Source organism: Protopterus annectens, chromosome 7.part0 (genome assembly GCF_019279795.1).
Source record: "Protopterus annectens isolate FY-2018-M chromosome 7.part0, PAN1.0, whole genome shotgun sequence".
Taxonomy (NCBI): domain Eukaryota; kingdom Metazoa; phylum Chordata; order Ceratodontiformes; family Protopteridae; genus Protopterus; species Protopterus annectens.
Window position 1 is genome coordinate 1,570,130,500 of NC_056739.1, and position 21,424 is coordinate 1,570,151,923.

The window sequence follows — 21,424 nt, forward strand, 5'->3', positions numbered from 1 at the left end:
CACATGAAGATTTTCCCAACTGAACGAAAGAGCATCCACTTTCCAAGCTGTGTGATGAAACCTTTCGTGCAAAACTTTGGCAGCTGGTGGTTTAGTGGAGAAGCGAACAGATCTATGTCTGGAGTTCCCCAGGACACTGTCAATTGTCGAAATACATGAAGATCCAGTTTCCACCGTGGGGATCCATGATTTGCCTGCTTAACACATCTGCTAAGGAGTTCTGTGCTCCTGGCAGAAACCTTGCCTGTAGATTTAGCTGCAAGCTGAGCGCAGTCTCCCACAAAATCATTGCTTGCCTGCATAGAGGATAAGAATGTGTTCCCCCTTGCTTGCTGATGTACCACATGACAGTTGTGTTGTCTGTTAGAATCAACACCTGCCCAGGAAGAAGTAACTCCTTGAAAGCCATTAATGCAAACTGGACTGCTAACATCTCCTTCATGTTGATATGTAGATGCTGTAGTCTGGCAGGCCACTTGTCCTGTATCCACTTTCCATTCAGATGAGCTCCCCAAGCTATGTCTGAGGCATCTGTCGTTAGAATCTGACTCGCCTCTGGCCGGGTCACAGAGAGTCCCTTGTTTAGGTGACATTCCTGAGCCCACCACAAAAATTCCTTTTGAATGCAAGGTATTATTGGAATGACAGTGTCCAAATCCTGGCAGTGCTGCGTCCATACATTTTTTAGATACCATTGCAGCTTCCTCATATGCAGTTTGGCATTGGGAAGCACCAGAATACAAGATGCCATGAACCCTAATGCTTGAAGGACTGTCCTTGCAGTCAGCACGGACTGATGAGATAGTTGATGGAAGTAAAGGGATAGACTCTTTTGTTTGTCCGGGGTTAAAAAGGCCATCTGGGCTGCTGTATTCAGTCTCACACCCAGAAAGCACATGTCTTGAGAGGGTACTAGACTGGACTTTATTTCGTTCACAGAATACCCCAGGCATCTTAGCACTGCTATCACATATTCCAGATGCTGAAGAAGCTCGTCCTTGTCTTGAGCCAGAATCAGACAGTCGTCCAAGTAAGGATAGATTTGTATTCCTTTTAGCCTGAAAAAGCTACAACTGGAGCCAGAACTTTTGTGAATACTCTGGGCAGTAGATAAGCCAAAGGGCAATGCAGAGAACTGATAATGTGAATTTCCAGCTCGAAACGCAGATACTTCCTGCAACTGAGTCTGATAGGCACATGAAGGTAAGCCTCCTTGAGATCTAAAGTTACCATCCAGTGATCTTTGCCCAGCAGAGGTAAAAGCTGTTGTAACGTCAACATTTTGAACTTGGGAATGTCCAAATAAGTGTTGAGGATAGACAAATCCAAAATTGGTCTCCACGTGTTCCCCTTTTTTGGTACTAGGAACAGGCGAGAATAAAATCCTAGGCCCCTTTCTGGCACAGGAACCGGCTGAATGGCCCCTATCTGGAGCAACAGAGAAATTTGCTTGTGAGCCTCTTTTCTTTGTATAGGAGGAATGTCTGGCATGCCTTTGAAAGGAGGCAAGGTATGGAAATAAAACCTGTAACCGTGGTGAACGATATCCAATACCCATCTGTCTTGGGTAATAACACTCCAATTTTCTTTGAAAAGTGCCAGCCTTCCTCCCAAAGGTGCTGCCAGACGAGAAGGCTCTGGCAGCTGAAAAGGCAAGTCATTGGGTCTGCTTACGAAAGGACTGACCCCTGCCCTCACCAGAAGACTGGGCAGGCGAACTGCCTGTTCTAGGCCTAAAAGAACCTTGAGCTCTGCCCCTACCATGTCTAGATCTACCCCTAGACTGAGAATCATAAGAAGGATAAGTCCACCCTTAGTAGGCCAATTTCTACTAAACTTTGGAGGCTGAACCTGCAAAATATCTTTAACAGTCTGCATAGACTTAGCCTTGTCCTCCATTTTCTTTAAAACTGCTTCCACAGGCGCACCAAATAACACATCAGATTGTAAAGGAGCATCTAAAATCCTTGTCTTTACATGTTCAGCTAAATACTGATCCCTCAGCCAGGCGTGCCTGCGAAGAACAGAACCAGTGGCTGCCACCCTCGAAGAGGCCTGTACAGCATCAAAACCACATTGCAAGGAATGCTTACCCACCTGTTCAGAAACATGAACCAAATCCTGCAACTCTTTACACTCAATACCTTCCGCCAGAGCATCCACCTTAGACTTCATTTGTGAAAGGAGATAATTTTGGTATTTCAACATGTGAAACTGGCAATTCAAAGCCCTCATGGCTAAAGTGGAAGAAGTATACACCTTTTTCCCCCATCTATCCAAAGCCCTTGCCTCTTTATCAGAAGGAACACGATTTTTAACAACAGAAGCCTTAACACCTTTAGGGCCCTGAGAAACAGTTTCTGGGTCTGCCCTAGGACTCTTAAAAAGATACTTATGAGCTACAGGCACCCTCTAATACCTGTCCGGTTTAACTGGGGCAGGAGGCAAAGAATCAGGGTTCAGGGAAGCCTCTGCAAAAACATCCTCTACCACATCCAGAACAGGAGGTATAGCTAAAGGCCTATGCTGGGGTAGAAACAAAAATTCCCTAAGCCTTTTCCTAGAATCAGAGAAATCTTGACCTTCCCATTTAAAATGCTCCCTCATGGAATGAAGAGTCTCTGAAAAGAAAAATCCTCAGGAGGAGAAGCGAGAAGGTGTAGAGTCATCTACATCAGAATCAGAATAAGGAGGATACTCCTGCAAGTCTTCAGCCGAAGACTCAGAAGCCTCGAACACTGCTCAAAACTCTCAAGCTCAGGTTCCACCCTAGGCCTCTTATCAGGGGGGGGTAAAGGACCTCTAATCATAGTAATCAAATCTTCTGCCATTTTAAGCAAATGTTTCTTAGGCAGTGACCCTGAAGAACTAGGGGAGACCCCACTGAAGTTAACCCTGGCGGCCTCTAGAAGGAGCCTTGGAAACAGAAGGGGAGGGCCTAACCACCTTAGAAAGGGAGGGAGAACAGCTACCTGAGAAGCCCCTTCAGCCTGGCCTACCTCCTGAGAGGACACATCTTGTAACAGTAAAGTCTCTCCCTGAGAATCCAGTGGAACTTCTGGTAGAACCACCGGCTCCACCGAGCCTCTAAAGAACCGGCGTCCGGGACAGACGGTTCTTCCACCCTAGGCTTCGCTGCTTTGTCTTTGCGCTTTTTAGGAAGCGGGCCGGAGCATCCGACGGCATGTTGTAATTACAACGCTTCCCAAAACTAACCTGGCACAATCTAATCTTCTCTTAATAGTGCTTGTTAAATCTAGCACAAGAGCGACAGCCAACAACGCCGTGCTCAGGCCCTAAACAAGGTATACACAATGTATGGTAATCTCTATGAGGTATCTGTTTCCCACAAGAAATACAGTTATTCACTTTTTCTGACATCCGGTTAAATACTGAGGCAAGAAAAACCAAAATATTCCCCAACGGGGTACTTAGCCAACTTTGATTCGGTCTGAAACTCCGACTTCAGAAAATTTCAGAACGCCAACCTGCACTCGCAATACTGCTTCTGCATCGGACCATGCGGCAAAAAAGACTGAGGATATGACGTCGGTCATGCGCATTTGTACCCTGACGTCCTGATGTCAGTCAAATGCGCCTTGACCGACGTCAGCCTTATACTTTGGTATTCGGGCCGACTGGGACAGCGGACTACCCAAGTGTTAGGACTGCAGCAATGTGAGATGAAGAACATCTGAAAATGTGAGGAAGCAACAGAAAAAATGTAAAAATTTCCTGTACCGAGAATGAAAAGGAATGTGAAATTAGGCATCTTTGATGTCCAAAGACACCATGAATATTTTGGGAAGAACAAGGGTAGGAGAGTGGGCAAAGTCAGCATCCGAAAGGAAGGAACTTTTAGGAAGGTGTTTAAATGGGAAAGGTTCAGGATGGGTCTCCATCAGCCATCCTTCCTGGGAACCAGAAACATCTTAGAGTAGAATCCTTTTCCCATTTGAGCGGAGGTGCCCTCTTGAAATCATCCTCTGGGAGAGAAGACAAGAAATTACTTGAGAGAAAAGTTCCAACTGATCTTTTGGTGGTTGTGGGATGCCTCTGAAGGAGGGAAAAGTCTCCCAACCCATGAAATATCCTTTCTGGATGATCAGGAGGATGATCCTGAGTCCTGGATGATCCGATTCCTTGCAGGAAGAGAGAGAAAGGCAAAGGGACAGAGGAATGGATGGCCCTGGATGCAGACAGTCAAAGGCTACCAGGTCTGGAGTTGGACTGAAAGAGTTGATTCTGAGATGGTGTGGATGGAGTAGACTTTGAAGAAGCTCGTTTCCTGGGGCCTCTCTTACTTTTAGAGGAGGAAGACATGACCAGTTTCCTAACAAAGGTAGTCTTTTCTGAGCAGTTTCTCTGAAACCTGGGAACAGGAGAAACAAGGATATGTTTTAGGTCTTGGAGCTCCTTGCCTTTTTCCTGTAAGGATTTGAAAAGGTCTGCAGCTGTGCTGCCAAACAAAGCTTTATTGTCCAGAGATGCAGCCATCAGTTTGGCCTTGATATCATTAGGTAGAGGTTGTAACCTGAGCCAGGAATATTTCCTCCGGACTGACCCAGAGACTGCTGCCCTGGCTGAGGCATCTGCGGCATCATAACTGCACTTGACAGAACGCCTAGTAACCTGGGCAGAAGAGTTGAGGATGGTGGACAGCTTAGCCTTGGTAGGAGAGTCCAGGAGCTCTGAGAGGAGCTTTCTGCATCTGATAGGACAGCTAGAGAGTATTTGGCCATGTGGGTCTGATAATTAATTGCCCTGAAGGCCAGAGTGGCAGAGGTGTAAACTTTTTTCCCCAGTCCCTCCATTACTTTGCTCTCTTTATCAGAGAGCAGTAAAGAGGAAAAGGGCAATAATTTGAATACCTTATCAGATGAAACTGATATGGTAGCTGGGTCTGCAGAAGGGGCTTTGAAGAGGAATTTAGAGTCCTCAGCCACCATGTAAAACCTATCAGGATGCTTGGGAGCAGGAAGCCGAGAGTCTGAGCATTTAAATGCAGTTATAAAGGCATCCAAGAAGGCTGACAGAACTGGGAGAATGGCAGAAAGGGATGGAGAATCCATCTGCAAGAGATCATAACATCTCTTTTGTATGTCCGAAACTTGACAACAGTCCCATTTGAAAAATTCTTTCATTTTCAGGAGAGTTTCTCCAAAGGTAATATCTTCTCCAGGGGAATCTATACCATTAGACTTCTCCCCTGGAGAAGCATAACCCAGAGGGGAAGCTATTTGGGTGGAGTAAACCAAAGACTCATCTCCTGAAGATTCCTCTTCATCTGAGGAGGTGTCAGCAGAGATCCTCCTGAAGGGAGTGGATGGAGAGAAGGCCTTAAGGGGAACAGAAGAAAGAGAAGGGTGACACAGGGCAATGAAAACACTGTCAGGAGCTTGTTCCTACAGAACTGGAGCAACAATTTTTAGTTTTTCTTTTTTTCTTTTTGGGAGCTTCCAAATGATGGAAGGTGGATGGGCCCAATGTCGGCCTGCACTCCACGATGTCTGTATGTACGTCATCCCACATGGTGATTTGGGTGATGCCACATGGGCTTTCAGAAATTACAAGCAGTGGTTCCTCCCTTTCGCCTGAGTCGGACGCCTGCAATTCTTTTGCGGATGTGCTAGTGGACTCCTTCAGGGCATCCCCTGCGGTACCCACCAAAGGGACCTCCACTGACTGGTACAGCCTCAGGGTCTACATCAGCCTTGGAAGGGATGCCCAGAAGAAAAGGTGCAGCAGGAAGATCAGGCCAAAGTTTCTTGGCCTTTTTGAATGTGGCTCATCCAAAGGACCCAATGTAACCTCCATCTCACGCACTAAACGTTTAAGACGTTGGTTCTCCAAGTAAAGCTTAAGGGAAGCTAAACGGCTCGTAAGTGTTTTTGGGACAAACTACTTACAAATAGTGTAAGTGGTATGGTCATGGTCTGGGCCTAAACAGAACAAGCAAAGGTCATGGGAGTGCTTATGCAGAATCTACTTCCCACACTAACACTTGCCCTTCCTAGCTGACATGAAATCACCAAAAAAAAAACAACAGTAGTCAAAAAATTTTAAGAAAGAAAACCCCTATGGGGTACTTATCTAAACCACTAATCTGGCAAGCGAACATCTGGAGCAGGGATTGAACAGGCAGCAGAAAAGTTCTGATGTTGGTACGTGCTGATGTCTGCTTTATATCCAATGTCTCTTTATGGCCAATGTGTGAAGTCTGTTAGCAAAGATGTGTGACTGAGCCAGACATAGATAGGGTGCAATAAAGAAAGCTGGTGGTCAAATGCAGAACTCTAAGAAGTTATCAAAAGAAAGAAAGAAGTGTAGGAAGAAGTGGGAAAGCCAAGCTAAGAAGGAATACTGGTTGGTTAACAAAGAGGCTTAGACTGCTGTCACAATAGCAAAGAAAAAGGTGTCAGAGAAACTCTACCATCTTCATGAAAGTGACTCAGCAGATAACACAAAGAAGTTGTATTAGGTTGCAATATACCAAAAGAAAGATAAACAGCACATACATCAGGTGCCATTCATAAGGGATGTCATAAGGTGCTATTCATAAGGAATGCCAGCAACAACCTGCTCACCAGCAAGGAGGACATCAGATGAAGATGTAAGGAGTACTTTGAGGAGCTAGTGAGTGAAGAATGCCACACAAATGCTGTACTGTGCCATGTACAGTTTACAATGAAAGAGGAAGAAGAAGAAAGTACAGTTTTGTACCTACCATAAATGTAGATGTCCGAGAGGTATGCATCTGCAGTCCTAACAAATGGGTTGTCCTGTCTCAGGCAGCCCTTCGGTCGGCCGGATTCCAAAGTCTGGGTCTGGCCTCGGCTCATGTCGCACTTCACCCGACGTCATAGCTGCTGTGAATTGGGTATAAAGGCATCAGCCGACACCATTTTCCTCAGTGTTTCTTGCCCCAGATGCCAGGTGCCCTCTAGGAAGGCTAAATTTGGATAAATGTAAATGATTCCAAACAGTAGAGAACAAACAAAAATAAACATCTATATACATATATACAAACAAATACACCATAATAGATTCCCCCAGCTAGCTACAAGATGGGCAAATACCCTAGGAGTACCACAGAGGGGAAGGAGGGTGGGTAATCCTGACTGCAGATGCATACCTCTCGGACATCTACATTTATGGTAGGTACAAAACTGTACTATGTCCTTCAAGGATGCATCTGCAGTCCTAACAAATGGGTAGAATACCATAGCCAAACTGGGGGAGGAGGCACTAAGATGATTATGGTGTAGTTAAGATCCCTTGCAAAACAGCAGTTGCAAAACCTGCTCGGGATCTGGAGAATAAAGGTAGATTATAATGCTTGGCAAATGTATGCACAGAGCTCCAAGTAGCTGCTTCTAAAATGTCTTTGGTAGCCACTCCTCGTAAGAAAGCTGTAGTAGTGGCTGTAGCCCTTGTGGAGTGAGGTCTGATGTCTTTTGGAGTTGTCTTTCCATGAAAAGAGTAACAAAATCTAATGCAATTTCCTATCCATTTTGAGATTGTCTGTTTTGAAATTGCTTTTCCTTCCATTCCTGTTGCATATGCTACCAGAAGCTGGTCAGTTTTTCTATTGTTCTTGGTTCTGTCCAGATAGTAGCGCAATTGCCTGTGCACATCCAAGGTATGTAGTAGTCTTTCCCCCCTGTTCTGTGGGTTGGGGAAGAATGTTGGTAGGTGGATTGCTTGGTTCAATGATACCCTGGAGACCACTTTTGGCATAATAGGGTTAGTTCTCAAGGACACTCTATCCTGATGGAAGATAAGGAAGGGCTGTACTGCCATTAATGCCTGTAATTCAGAAACCCTTCTTGCTGAAGTGATTGCAAGCAGGAAAGCAGTTTTCCAAGATAAGAACTGTAATTCTGCTGATGCTGCTGGTTCGAAAGGGGGAAGTGTTAACTTTTCCAGCACAAAAAGTTAAGGTCCCATGTAGGCAAAGGTGGCTTCCTTGGAGGCTTTACATTTTTAATTCCTCTCAGAAACTGCCTGAGTAGAGGATGAGAGAAGACTGGAGGATCCATGTTGTATTCTGCTGAAATTGCTGATGCATGAATCTTAATGGAGGAGTAAGACAGGCCATTGTGGAAAAGTTCTGCTAAATATTCCAGGATGTTAGCTATGTTTGCTAATGATACATTTTCTCCTTTTGCTGCACTCCAAATGAGGTATCTTTTCCATTTGGCCGAATAAGTCTTCCTTGTGGAGGGTCTGCGAGCCTCCAGGATAATGTCTTTAACCCTCTGAGATAAATCTGGGTTATTTTGTTTTATGTAATATCCCAAGCAGCTAGCTGCAGTGTTTTCAAGTTTGGATGTAGGATCTTGAAGTTGTTCTGTGTTAGCAGTAAAGGAACTAGAGGTAGAGGCCATGCGTGTGTCCGAGACATACTCCTCAGTAGCGGGTACCAATGCTGCCTCGGCCAGTCTGGAGCTATCAGGATGATCTTTGGGTGATCTTCTTTGATCTTCAGTAGCACTTTGTGCATCAAAGGAAGAGGTGGGAATGCATATGCTGTCAGGTTTTCCCAACTGAAGGAGAGGGAGTCCACCTTCCAAGCAAGTGGGTGGTATGTCCTTGTGCAGAATTTCCTCAATTGGTGGTTGTGTGGGGATGCGAACAGGTCTATTTCTGGTAGTCCCCATTTCTTTGTAATGGATTTGAAGATGTCTGGATGCAGCATCCATTCGTGGGCATCCGTGGTAGTTCTGCTTAAGGTGTCTGCTAGTATATTTTCTTTTCCTGGCACAAATATGGCCTGGAGCTGAATGTTGAGGTTCAGGGCCACATTCCACAGGTCCATTGCCATCCGGCATAGAGGATATGAGTGTGTGCCTCCTTGTTTGTTGATATACCACATGACTGTGGTGTTGTCCGTCCTTATCAGCAAATGACCCTGTTGAAGAAATGGTCTGAATGTCTGAATTGCCTGTTTCACTGCCAGCATCTCTTTTTGATTTATGTGTAGGTTCAGCTGGTCTTGTGTCCATAGGCCTTGTATACACTTGTCCACCATGTGTGCCCCCAACCGAGGTCTGAGGCGTCCGTGGTGATAGTCTGGCTTGGGTGAGGCTTGTGGAAAGGCAGTCCTCTGTTCAACTGACAGGCCTGAGCCCACCACAGGAATTCTTGCTTCAGGCATGGAATTATTGGAATCTGGGCTTCTAAACTGTGCTTGTGTTGAGACCATAAATTCCTTAGGTACCATTGCAACTTCCTCATATGCAGTCTGGCATGTGGAATCAATATTATACAGGATGCCATGTAACCCAGGGCTTGCAGGACTTTCCTTGCTGTAAGCTGGTTCTGTGTTGTTAATGCCATGAAATAGAGTGGTAGTTGCTTTTGCTTTTCTGCTGTGAGAAATGCCATCTGATTTGAAGTGTCCAGTTCTGCACCCAAGAATGTTATCCTTTGGGATGGTACCAGCCTTGACTTTTCATGTTGACTGTGTATCCCAGGGCTTGCAGTAGTTGTATAACCTTTTCCAAATCTTTTGTTAATTTGGTCTTGTTGTCTGCTTGTATTAGGCAGTCGTCCAGGTATGGATAAATCTGAATTCCCTGAAGCCTGCAATGAGCAATTACTGATGCCAGGCATTTCGTGAACACTCTGGGCGCAGTAGATAAGCCAAAGGGCAATGCTGAGAATTGATAATGCTCTGATCCTGCAAGAAATCTGAGGTATTTTCTGCAATCTGGTCGTATAGGGACGTGCAGGTATGCCTCCTTGAGATCTAGAGTCACCAGCCAAGACTCCTTGCCCAGCATGGGAAGAAGTTGCTGTAGGGTCAGCATTTTGAATTTTGGAACAATGAGATATGTGTTCAGAGCGGACAGGTCGAGAATAGGTCTCCATTGGTTTTCTTACCTTGGTACCAGGAAAAGTCTGGAGTAAAATCCTTGTCCTTGTTCCATAGACGGTACCTTTTCTATAGCTCTCATCCTTAGTAAGTGGTTGATTTGTCCTAGAGCGTTTGCTTTTTGGTTTGGTGGTAGGTTTGGCATTCCTCTCTTTTTTGGTAGAGTGTGGAAGTGAAACCTGTAGCCTTTGTCTATTGTCTGTAAAATCCATTTGTCTCCTGTAATGTAATGCCAGTTTACGGAAAATAAGGCTAGCTTTCCGCCTAAGGGTGCTTCCAGTTGTTCCCTGGTAGGCGGTATCAGAGTCAAGTCATTGTGTCTGTCCTGTGGAAGTGGTAGTAGCTGGATCTGTGGCAGTACTTCTCTGGTTGTTAGGCTGCCACTGGCGTCCCCTGTAGGCACCTCTGGATTGCCCTCTGCTTCTTGGGCCTATTTCTGCCCCTCTGTGCTCTGGAGGTGTCTGGAAAGGACCAATTCTTCGAAGGCCAATTTCTACTAAACCTCGGAGGCTGGACCTGTAAGAAATCCTTGACTGTTTGGACAGATTTTGCTTTTTCTTCCACCTTCTTTAGCACTTGCTGTGCAGGGGAGCCAAACAAACTTTGTTTCTCCATGGAAGCATCTAGGAGCTTTGACTTTACATGGTCTGGTAAGGATTGCTCTTTTAACCATGCATGCCTTCTGATCACTGTACCAGTCATAGCTGATCTAAAGGAAGCCTCCAGTGCATCATAGCCGCATTTTAAGGAATGATTACTGACCTGCTGAGTGTTATGTACCAAATCCTGAAGGGACTTACGGTCTATAGGTTCAGGAGAGGACAGTTTTTATTTAGCTGGTCTAACAAAAATTCCTGATACTGAATCATGTGGAATTGACAGTTTAAGGCCCTAGCCGAAAGAGTAGCAGAAATATAAACTTTTACCCCATCTCTCTAATGCCCTAGATTCTCTTTCAGAGGGAGGGTTTTGGCAGAGGCAGCTGCTACAGCTTTGGGGCCCTGTGAAATAGTTTCAGGATCTGCAATAGGAGCCTTATACAAGTGAAAGTGAGTGTCCGGGACCCTGTAATATCTCTCGCCTTTAGCAGGGGCCGGGGTAGAGAGTCAGGGCAGTACAAGCATCATTAAATGCATCATCCACAACTGTTAGTACTGGAGGAATGGCTAAAGGCCTGTGCTGTGGTAAATGTAAAAAGGTCCTTAGCCTTTTCCTTGAATCTGAAAAGTCCTGGCCCTGCCATTGAAATTGCTCTCTTATAGCATGCAGGGTTTCCCCAAAAGAAAATTCCTCAGGAGGAGAGGCAGAAGGGATGGAGTATTCTGCATCAGAGTCCTCATATGGAGAATAAGGGCCTTCTGGAGGATTTGAGTTTTCTGAATCATCCGAGGAATAATCAGTTGAAACTGGCTCAGGGGGCTCTGCTCTAGGCCTCTTCTCTGGAGGAGGTTGAGAGGCCCTGTCAGGGTGAGGTTGGGATCCCCTGATCAAGGAAATGAGATCCTCAGCCAGGCTGAGCATTTGGGAACTAGAGGTAGGCCTGTGTGAGGGATTTTAGCAGGCAAGGCCTTAGAAGTTTTAGCTGCTTTAGCCCTGGAAAAAGCCTTGATAGACACAGATGCAGGGGTCCTAGCAGCTCCACGTGCAGGAGTAGATATGTCTAAAGGAATAGTATCTGATAAATCCTGGGAACCTGCTACAGCAGGGGAAATTTCAGTAGCAGATTCAGCCATGCTGTGTGAGGCCTCGGCTATAGGAGGTATGCTTTCGGCCGAAGGAAGAACCGTGGACTCGGTTTCAGCCGAAACCGAGACACTCGCGGTTGGCTTAACCGTGGTTTCAGCCGAAACCGTGGACCGCGAGTGTCGGTCCTTTTCCTTACGCTTTTTAGCTAATTGTGAAGTCGGAGTCTCCGACGGCATTTTGTAAGCAAAAGCGGGCGCAAAAAACTCTTCTCCAAACTCCGACCGACGTCTAAGTGTCCGTCGGTTGAAGGAAGCACAGGCTAGACAAGCTGATACATCGTGGTCTGGGCCTAAGCAAGGAAGGCAGTAAGAGTGGAAATCCTTATGAGGTATTTGTTTCCCACAAGTTAAACAGTTATTTACTTTTTCTGACATCGGCTGAGGCAAGAAAGAGTCCCCAACGGTGTACTTAGCTTTAGAAGTCTTCGTAGTAGTAATCTCTGGATCTGACCGACCGGCACTTGCGAACAGCTTCTGCTTCGGGCACCGCGCGGCAAGAAAGACTGAGGAAAATGGCGTCGGCTGATGCCTTTATACCCAATTCACAGCAGCTATGATGTCGGGTGAAGTGCGACATCAGCCGAGGCCAGACCCAGACTTTGGAATCCGGCCGACCGAAGGGCTGCCTGAGGCAGGACAACCCATTTGTTAGGACTGCAGATGCATCCTTGAAGAACATCCCATTCAACAAGAAGTACAAAGAGCACTAAGGACAATAAATTCAAGGAAAGCAGATGGCTTAGATGAAGTCATGGCAGATATAATCAAGATGTTAGGTGCATAAGGGAAGAGATGGTTCCAGAGGGTACTCATTGTGGTAGGGAGAGAAAAGTATATTCTAGACAACTGCACCTCTAGTGCTAGTGAATAAGAGAAAAAAGACACCCCAAACTATGGCCAGTACAGACATATCAAACTGCTGCTAAACTGCATAAGACTGCCAGATAGGGTGACTGATAAATGAATACACACAGTAGTAGAAATAGTAGAAAGTTAGATGGGATATGAGCAGTTCAAATTCAGACTGAGCTGCAGTACAACTGACCCATTGTGTGCAAACAGACACAGAGTGGAGAAGAAGTTGGAGATGAGAAAAGTACGCAAACAGGCATTCCAAGCTTAGGGAAAGCATATAAAGTCCAAAGAAAGATGATTTGGACAGTACTGTGATGGTTTGAAGCCTTTCGACTATTGGTAGAATTACTGCATGCTATGCATACAAGGACTCAAGGACACGAATACAAACTGTTCTTATTCCCAGATGAAATGAGTGCGCATCAGAGTTCAGCTCAGAGCTCACTTCTGTTAATATTCATGATGTACTACATCAACAAACCTGTTAAGTAATGAAAGAAATGGTGATAATGAAGTGAACGAAGTTCAAGGAAATACTCAGGGATCCAGCATTTCAGGAAGTAGAATGGCAGCATATCAAAACAGCATGCGTGAAGGCTGTTAACAAAGTGAGTTTAAACAAGTGTCCTTGTTAAAACTCACTTTTTGAATAATCAACTGTGCTCCTGTACCCCCCCTGGCTAATGTCTCATTAGAACACTTCACCTAACTTAAGTAACTCTGCCAAGCCAACCAATCTTAGTACTGTACCCACTTAGGACTGTTAATCTACTGCTCATCCCATCTCTCTAGGAGTTAGGGGAAACTACCCCAGTAATGTTGAGCTCTCCATAAGCAACTAAAACCAGGAGAAGACATATTGCAAATCAATTTGTTATCCTTCTCAACTAAAACCCTGCAAGACATATAGTAAATCAATTTATCCTTCTCAACTATAGTTAGCATCATCTGCTCTCTCGGAGCCTTATTCTAAGTCTCTCTACTTTTACTCCGATAGTAAATCTATCACAGGAATCCTAAACTTAGGAATATCTTCTAAAATGTAATATTATATTGTAGAGAACAAATGTATCCTATCTGTTAGTTAATATGTATGTCAAAGTCTCTTCTATGGAAATTGTATGTCAAACGAATGTCCTTAAAACTATGTTTTGTAAAAAAATTGTTCTCTTGGAGCTTTTCTCCCCAGGCCTCCACTGAAAATGGATTTGTAATCCAGTTGGACTCTCCTGGTCAACAAATGTAAAATAAATAAATAAACAGACAAACAGGTCAGAAGAGACAGCTCAACAAAGCTGCTGTATGTAGATGATGTGGCACTATAAGCAGAGGTGTTATGAACTACTGGCACAAAATGTCAAGAGGTAGAATGAGGCAGAAGAATGCCAGAGAAGCTGAACAGTAAGATGCACAAAATAATGGTACAATTTGAGCTTCTGTAAGGCATAGAAACCTGGGCAGTGACGGCAGACCAGTTGAGGAAGATGAGGTGATGGAAATGAAGTGCCCATGATGGGTATTAGGATGCATATCGTGGGACAGATGAAGAAATGAGAACATCACAGCTGAAGTTAACGCAGCACTAATTACAAGAAAGAACACAACAATATGGTAAAGAAGAAAGCGAGATTAGATGTAGACATCCAGCAAAGTGAAGGAAAAATTAAATGGAAGAACTGTGACAGTCATGCAGGACTGTCAAAAAAGTTAGGTGAGACAGTCTATGAATAGGAGCAGTTAGTGACAGTTTTCATGACACCTCAACCTAATGCAGAAAGAAAAGGGGTGTTGATGATGATAATCATTATGATGATAATGCATAAGAAAGATGCAGGATCTTTTGATTCAGTGCGAAGTGTTACATTTCAGCAAAAAATAAAATGGAACTATAAGCAGAAACGGCTACCCAACAGTTACTTAAAACTGTACAAGGCTCGCAACACAAATGTCTACAACTCCTATATATTCTCCTGGTTAAAATGATTGCTAAAAACAGTACCAGCATCCCTTGAAAGAAAGGTCAAAGGAAGAGAAAACCCAATTCTTTTTAACAAAATGTATTATAGACTGGTAGGGTTGGCATCTTCTGACAGCTAAGGTAAAACACAAGTCCTAAGAGGCATTTTGACTGTTAGATGGAAAGGCAATGAATGCTTTCAAGGAAGGCATGCAGGCAATGCAGAAATTTAAGTTTTAATAGAACAGTAATAGATCTGAGAAGAAAAATAATACATGTAATTCATGTACATTGTGAGCAGAACCTACAGAAAAATAAGTTATGTATTTCACCATAACATTCCATCTGTATTGTTCATTTTCATTCTTCCTCAAAATGTACGTTCGGATCTGATCCTTGGATCCGACTTGGCCACTTTTTACAACTCATGGATATTGCAAACTCTCAAATTTCTCCCTTACCAATAATGCTCTAGTCCCCCTCCATACCTCAGATCTTGTTTGCTGCCCTTTACTGCTAAATAACAATGCAAGACATAATAGTTATATGAGAAACCACTATCTGGAGCTCAAACGCAGTAACTTTAGTTCCCATGGTATTGTCTCATTCTTCCAGAATTCATGATAAAAGGTAGGGGGTTGGAGGGAGGGGAGTAGAGGAAGAATAAAAATGGACAACACAGATGGAAAGTTATGGTAAGTACATAATTTTTTTATGTGAAGTCAATTTTCATTAGTTCCTCAACATGTAGGACAGAGTCCCTAGCTACCTGAATCCCGGGTGGACTCTAAGAAAGGATATTCCTGAGTACGTTTGAGTCGAACTGGTGGAGTAGGATCTCTAAAGGAGGGTCTCAGTAAAAAGGTTCCATTTATAAATGTCTTACAAAGTCGTGAGGAAGCTAAGGTAGAACTGTCAACTGTTATATGAAAATTAGAAATGGCAGCTAAATGTACTTTAACCATTGAGGAACTAGCCCCTTCATTAAAAATAATAGCCAAAAATTCAAGAACTTTGGGTACTGGCGCTGAAAAGGGGTTGATGTCTTTCTGTTATACCCAAAAAACAAATCTTTTTCATTTACTTTTGTAAATCTTCCTACTGGAAGCTTTGTGGGAAGACAAAATAATGTGACCAACAGGAGAGGACAGCCTGGGTTGTCTAGCTATCAAGGGAACTGGGAAAAACCATGCGGTCAACTTTAGGCCCAAATTGTTTGGGTGAATCATGTCTGTCAGTTGAGAGAGAAGGTCTGGAATTGGATACAGGATCCAAGGAGGATGAACTAGATGAGGCCAAAGGAAGAGGAACCAAATCTGATGAGGCCAATAAGGGGCAATAAAGATGACTGTGCTGAAGAAACTTAGGAATTAAAGGAATTGAGAGGTAAGCATAGAAGAGACTGGGAGGCTAACTGTGCAGGACAGTGTCTCTTGTTAATTCCTACAGTGGGGGAATCAGGGTAAAGAACCTGCTGCACTTGTTGTTGTGGGGAGATGCAAAGAGGTCACTGCATGGATGGCTTCAATGGTGGAACATCTTCTCTGCAATTTCCTTCTTGCCAGACCACTCATGAAGCAATCAGATGGACCTGCTCAACCTGTTTGCTATCATGCTGGATTTCCCTGGAATGTGCATTGCTATCATAAATCGACTGGATGAGATTGCCCATTGTCACTCTCTCAGAATTTCTCAACATAAGGGGTAAGATCTGGTTCCTCTTTGTTTGTTGATGTACCAGACTACTGATATACTGTCCATCTGGATCCCTGAAGGGAGAGTCTTGGAAGGCCTGAAACACTAGGAGAACTGCTCTAATTTCTAGGAAATTGGTATGTGGGTTGGCCTCTTCTGGGGACCAGGTGCCTTGGACCACCTTTCCCAAGAAATGCCAACCCCACCCAATTTGAGAGGTGCCTGTGGTCACTATGACCTTGGGCTGAGGAAGCAGGAAAGGGCAGCCTTGTAAAATCTGTTCTGAGCAAATGTACCACTTGAGGTACCTTTTGTATGCCTGAGTTATTTTGATCTGGGTGGACAAAGGCTGGTGCAGGATGGATCACTAAGTGGCCAGGGTCCACTGAAGAATTCTCATATGGTTATCTTGCCAATGGAACTAGAATTATGGCAGCAGACATTGACCCTAAAACCTGTAGAATCAATCTGACTGATAGTGAGGAATTTTGAATTATTTTTTTGACTTGAAATTGATAGGGAGGCAGTCACTGATACAGCATTGAATAAGACTCCTATGAATTCTAGCACTCAAGTTGGTTCTAGCTGAGATTTGTTAAGACTAATGGTAATGCCTAGGTGACAGCACAACTGGAGTACACAATCTCTTGCTTTGAACAACAGATGCCTGGTCAGAATGGTTATGAGCCAGTTTTCTTAGTAAGGAAACATTCCGAATCTGTACAGTCTGAAGTGAGCTGCTACTACTGACATGAATTTGGTGAACACCCTGGGGGCTGTGGTGAGGCCAAAGAGCAGAACTCTGAACTGGTAATGACTGGATCCCAGCCAGAAGTGTAAATATCTATTGAAGTGCATGTTCTTTTTATATGATGGTATGCATCCTGAAGATCTGCTGAGCACATCCAGTCATCCTGATGCAGAAATGGCAAAATTAACTGTGACCATCTGGAACTTTGTGTACTGAACCGACAAGTTCAGAATGCTGAGATCCAAAACTGGTCTTCAGTCACCTGTTTTCTTTGGCACTACAAAGAATCTTGAACAGGTTCCAGACTCTCTCTGGTCTGGGGGGACCTCCTGGATCCCTTTTTCTAGCAGCTTTTATTTATTTCTTGTGCTGCTTTTTTTCTCTGACTGGGTGAAACATTGGGAATCTTGTTTAATCTTAATCTTAATGGAGGGCAGGAAAAGGGTATTATATAACACCTGAAAATAATCATCTCTACCCAGGTGTCTGTTGTGATGTCTAACCAGGCTCTCTGGTGCAGGGATAAGCGACCCCTGACTGCCTCCAGACGTGGGCAATCGGTCCTCCTTTCAGGAATGCTGGTAGGATGTGATGGAGAAGAAATCCATCGAGCCTTGATTCTGTGACCCTTTTCTGCCCAATAGGTGGCGTTTTTAATTTGAATTCCCCCCTCTGCACCTGGGGGAAGTGTCTCCACGTATATTACGAAAAGGACCCTGGGATTTTTTTTGAACCACATTTTCTGACTGCCTCATTGGACTCCTAGAGAAGGTTCTTTGAGGGGTCAAAAAATGTATGCCCACTGCAGACAGGGCCTTACCATCTTGTTCACTCCTGAACAGTGTGTCCTTCACTTTGAGGCCAAACAACGAACTTCAGTCAAAAGGAGCATTGATGAAGGAAGACTTGAAGAGCTCTGCAAAATCACACAAGTGTATCCAGGAATGTTTCCTGATGGAAATGCCTGAACCTGCTGCCCTTGAGGTACATTCAGTTGCATGTGAAATGAGCCTCATGGACAAATTTGAGATGGACTGTAGGGTAGCCAGCTGTGCGGCAACATAAGTCTGCGCCTCAGCAGTTATTGTTACAGAAATGGATTTGGAGAGTTCTTTAATTATATTTTTATTTATTTTATTTTATTTTACATTTGTTGACTGGGATAGTCCGACTGGAATCATGTCCATTTTCAGCGGAGGCCCAGGGAGAAAAGCTCCAAGATAAACAGCAACAATTAAAATAAAAATAAAGACACTACAGATTTGATATTTACAAAGAAACAGTAACAATTTCACCGGTAAGGGTATCCCTTTGAAGTCTGGTGAACTGCGCCAAATAATTCCGCGACCTAAGTACGAAAGTCACTAAAGCGTAAACTCTTCCCAAATCTGTCCAACGTCATAAACTCTATGTTAGAGGCTGAACAGATGAACTCTGCTCCGTGGGTTCTTTTTTTGTGTCTGCTGCTACAACCATGGCATCTACTGGTACTCTTTGCTCCAGAACTCTCTTCCCTTCAGTGATGCCAGGATCCTATCTGGTCTCTTAGGGATCGTCTCAACAGAATTGGGTTTGGATCTGATATATGCAGTCCAGGAAAACTCAGATCCAAGGGCTGTAAAACCAAAGGATGGATTGGAGAAGTAGCCAAGATGGGTGCAATAATATTGGTAAAGGTCTCCAGACCTGAAGGGGTAGGAGTAATTATAAAGTACAGTTTTGTACCTACCATAAATGTAGATGTTCGAAGATCCACATTGCTGCAGTCCTAACACTTGGGTAGTCCGCTGTCCCAGTCGGCCCGAATACCAAAGTATAAGGCTGACGTCGGTCAGGCGCATTATCTGGCGATCAGGGGCGCCAGGGTACAAATGCGCATGACCGACGTCATATCCTCAGTCTTTTCTTGCCCCAGATGTCAGAAGACCCTAAAAAGATAAGGCCAAAACCAAACACTCCTGTACCAAATATATATACAATATATACAATTTACAAAAGTACAACCCCACCCACACAACCACCCCTAAACATAGAGGGAAGGAGGGTGGATCTTGAACATCTACATTTATGGTAGGTACAAAACTGTACTATGTTCTTCATCCCACATTGCTGCAGTCCTAAGAATCCCAAAGCAGAGGTAAGGGAGGCTGGCAAATCATAAAGAAGCTGGAGCTGTCAACATGCCCTGCAAAATAGCCGTGGCAAAACCAGCCCTAGATTTAGAGTAGAGAGGAAGGTGGTAATGCTTAGGGAAAGTATGCACTGAACTCCAAGTAGCTGCCTCCAAAATATCCTTAGTTGCCACCCCCCCTTAGAAATGCTGTTGAAGTGGCAGTAGCCCTAGTGGAATGAGGCCTGATCCCAGCTGGAATCTCCTTGCCATGATGGGAATAACAAAATGCAATGCAAAACCCAATCCACTTAGAAATAGTTTGTTTTGACACAGGCTTGCCCTGAGAACTCAAAGCAAAAGAAACAAACAACTGCTGAGACTGCCTAAAATCCTTAGTCCTGCTTAAATAATAACGCAACTGCCTGTGTACATCTAAAGTGTGCAAAATCTTTTATTTTGGGGATCTGCATAAAAGTGGGCAAATGAATAGTTTGGTTTAAAGCCACACTAGAGACCACCTTAGGCATAAAGGAAGGATTAGTACGTAATGATACCCTATCCTTATGGAAAATCAAAAAAGGCTCAACCGCCATAAGGGCCTGTAATTCAGAAACCCTTCTTGCAGAAGTAATGGCCAACAAAAAGCAGTCTTCCATGACAAGTATTTCAATTCAGCAGTAAGAGTAAGTTTCTCCAACACAAAATTGAGGTCCCAAGCAGGAGTAGGAGCTCTTATATTTTTGCCCCTCTAAGAAATTGCTTAAACAAAGGATGAGAAAACAATGGTGGGTCACAGTCATAGTGAGCTGAAATTGCTGCAGCATGAATCTTAATGGAAGAGAAAGACAAACCTTTGTCCAATAACTCAGTAAGATATTGAAGAGCCACACTCAAATTTGGCTCAGAAACATCCAAATCCTTTGCTGCACACCAAAATAAAAATCTCTTCCATTTTCCTGAGGTCTTCTGGCTTCCATAATCACATTCAAAACTTGTTGAGGAAGCTGAGACCTGGTATGGTTCAAAACAGAATATGCCAGGCTGTTAGATGAAGAGAGTGAAGCTTGACATTGAGTAGATGCCCCGTCTTCTGAGATTAGGTGTGTGGAATCAAGGTAAGGGGCCAGAGGCTTCCTTACCAGACTCCTCAGCAATGGGTACCAGTGCTGCCGAGGCCAATCTGGAGCTATTAGAATCATCCTTGGCTTGTCCTGTCTGACCTTTAGAAGTACCTTTGGGAGGAGAGGCAGAGGTGGAAAGGCATACACATGAAGATTTTTCCAACTGAAAGAAAGAGCATCCACTTTCCAGGCTGTGTGATGAAACCTTCAAAACTTTGGCAGCTGGTGGTTTAGTGGAGAAGTTTAACAGATCTATGTCTGGAGTTCCCCAGGACACTGTCAATGTCTGAAATACATGAAGATCCAGTTTCATCCATGATTTGCCTGTTTAACACATCTGCTAAGGAGATCTGTGCTCCTGGCAGAAACCTTGCTGAAGATTCAGTTGCAAGCTTAACGCAGTCTCCCACAAAATCATTGCTTGCCTGCATAGAGGATAAGAATGTGTTCCCCGTGTTTGTTGATGTACCACATGACAGTTGTGTTGTCTGTTAGAATCAACACCTGCCCTGGAAGAAGTAAAACCTTGAAAGCCAGTAATGCAAACTGGACTGCTAACATCTCCTTCATGTTGATATGTAGATGCTGCAGTCTGGCAGGCCACTTGTCTTGTATCCACTTTCCATTCAGATGAGCTCCCAAGCTGTGTCTGAGGCATCTGTCGTTAGAATCTGACTAAGCCCTGGCCGGGTCACAGAGAGTCCCTTGTTTAGGTGACATTCCTGAGCCCACCACAAAAATTCCTTTGAATGCAAGGTATTATTTGAATGACAGTGTCCAAATCCTGGCAGTGCTGTGTCCATACATTTTTGAGATACCATTGTAGCTTCCTCATATGCAGTTTGGCATTGGGAAGTACCAGAATAAAAGATGCCATGAACCCTAAGGCTTGAAGGACTGTCCTTGCAGTCAGCCCGGACTGATGAGATAGTTGATGGAAGTAAAGAGAAAGATTCTTTTGTTTGTCGGCCATCTGGGATGCTGTATTCAGTCTCACACCCAGAAAGCACATGTCTTGAGAGGGTACTAGACTGGACTTTATTTCGTTCACAGAATACCCTAGGCATCTTAGCACTGCTATCACATATTCCAAATGCTGAAGAAGGTCCTTTCCTTGAGCCAGAAGCAGGCAGTCGTCCAAATAAGGATAGATTTGTATTCCTTTTAGCCTGAAGAAAGCTATCACTGGAGCCAGAACCTTTGTGAATACTTAGATAAGCCAAAGGGCAATGCAGAGAACTGATAATGAGAATTCCCAGCAGATACTTCCTGCAAATTAGTCTGATAGGAACATGAAGGTAAGCTTC

At 44.1% G+C, this 21,424-nt stretch overlaps 1 protein-coding gene and 1 long non-coding RNA gene across 6 annotated transcripts in view; both read right to left on the reverse strand.

Annotated features, from left to right (window-relative positions):
* PTPDC1 (protein tyrosine phosphatase domain containing 1) overlaps window positions 1-21,424 on the reverse strand; it is a 1,141,579-nt gene that overhangs the window by 929,928 nt on the left and 190,227 nt on the right. The window lies entirely within an intron of this gene.
* On the reverse strand, window positions 165-20,563 carry LOC122807131. The gene is made up of 2 exons (XR_006365598.1): window positions 20,487-20,563; window positions 165-239 (listed from the first exon to the last, which is right to left on the reverse strand). It is a non-coding gene; the product is annotated as an uncharacterized LOC122807131 (long non-coding RNA).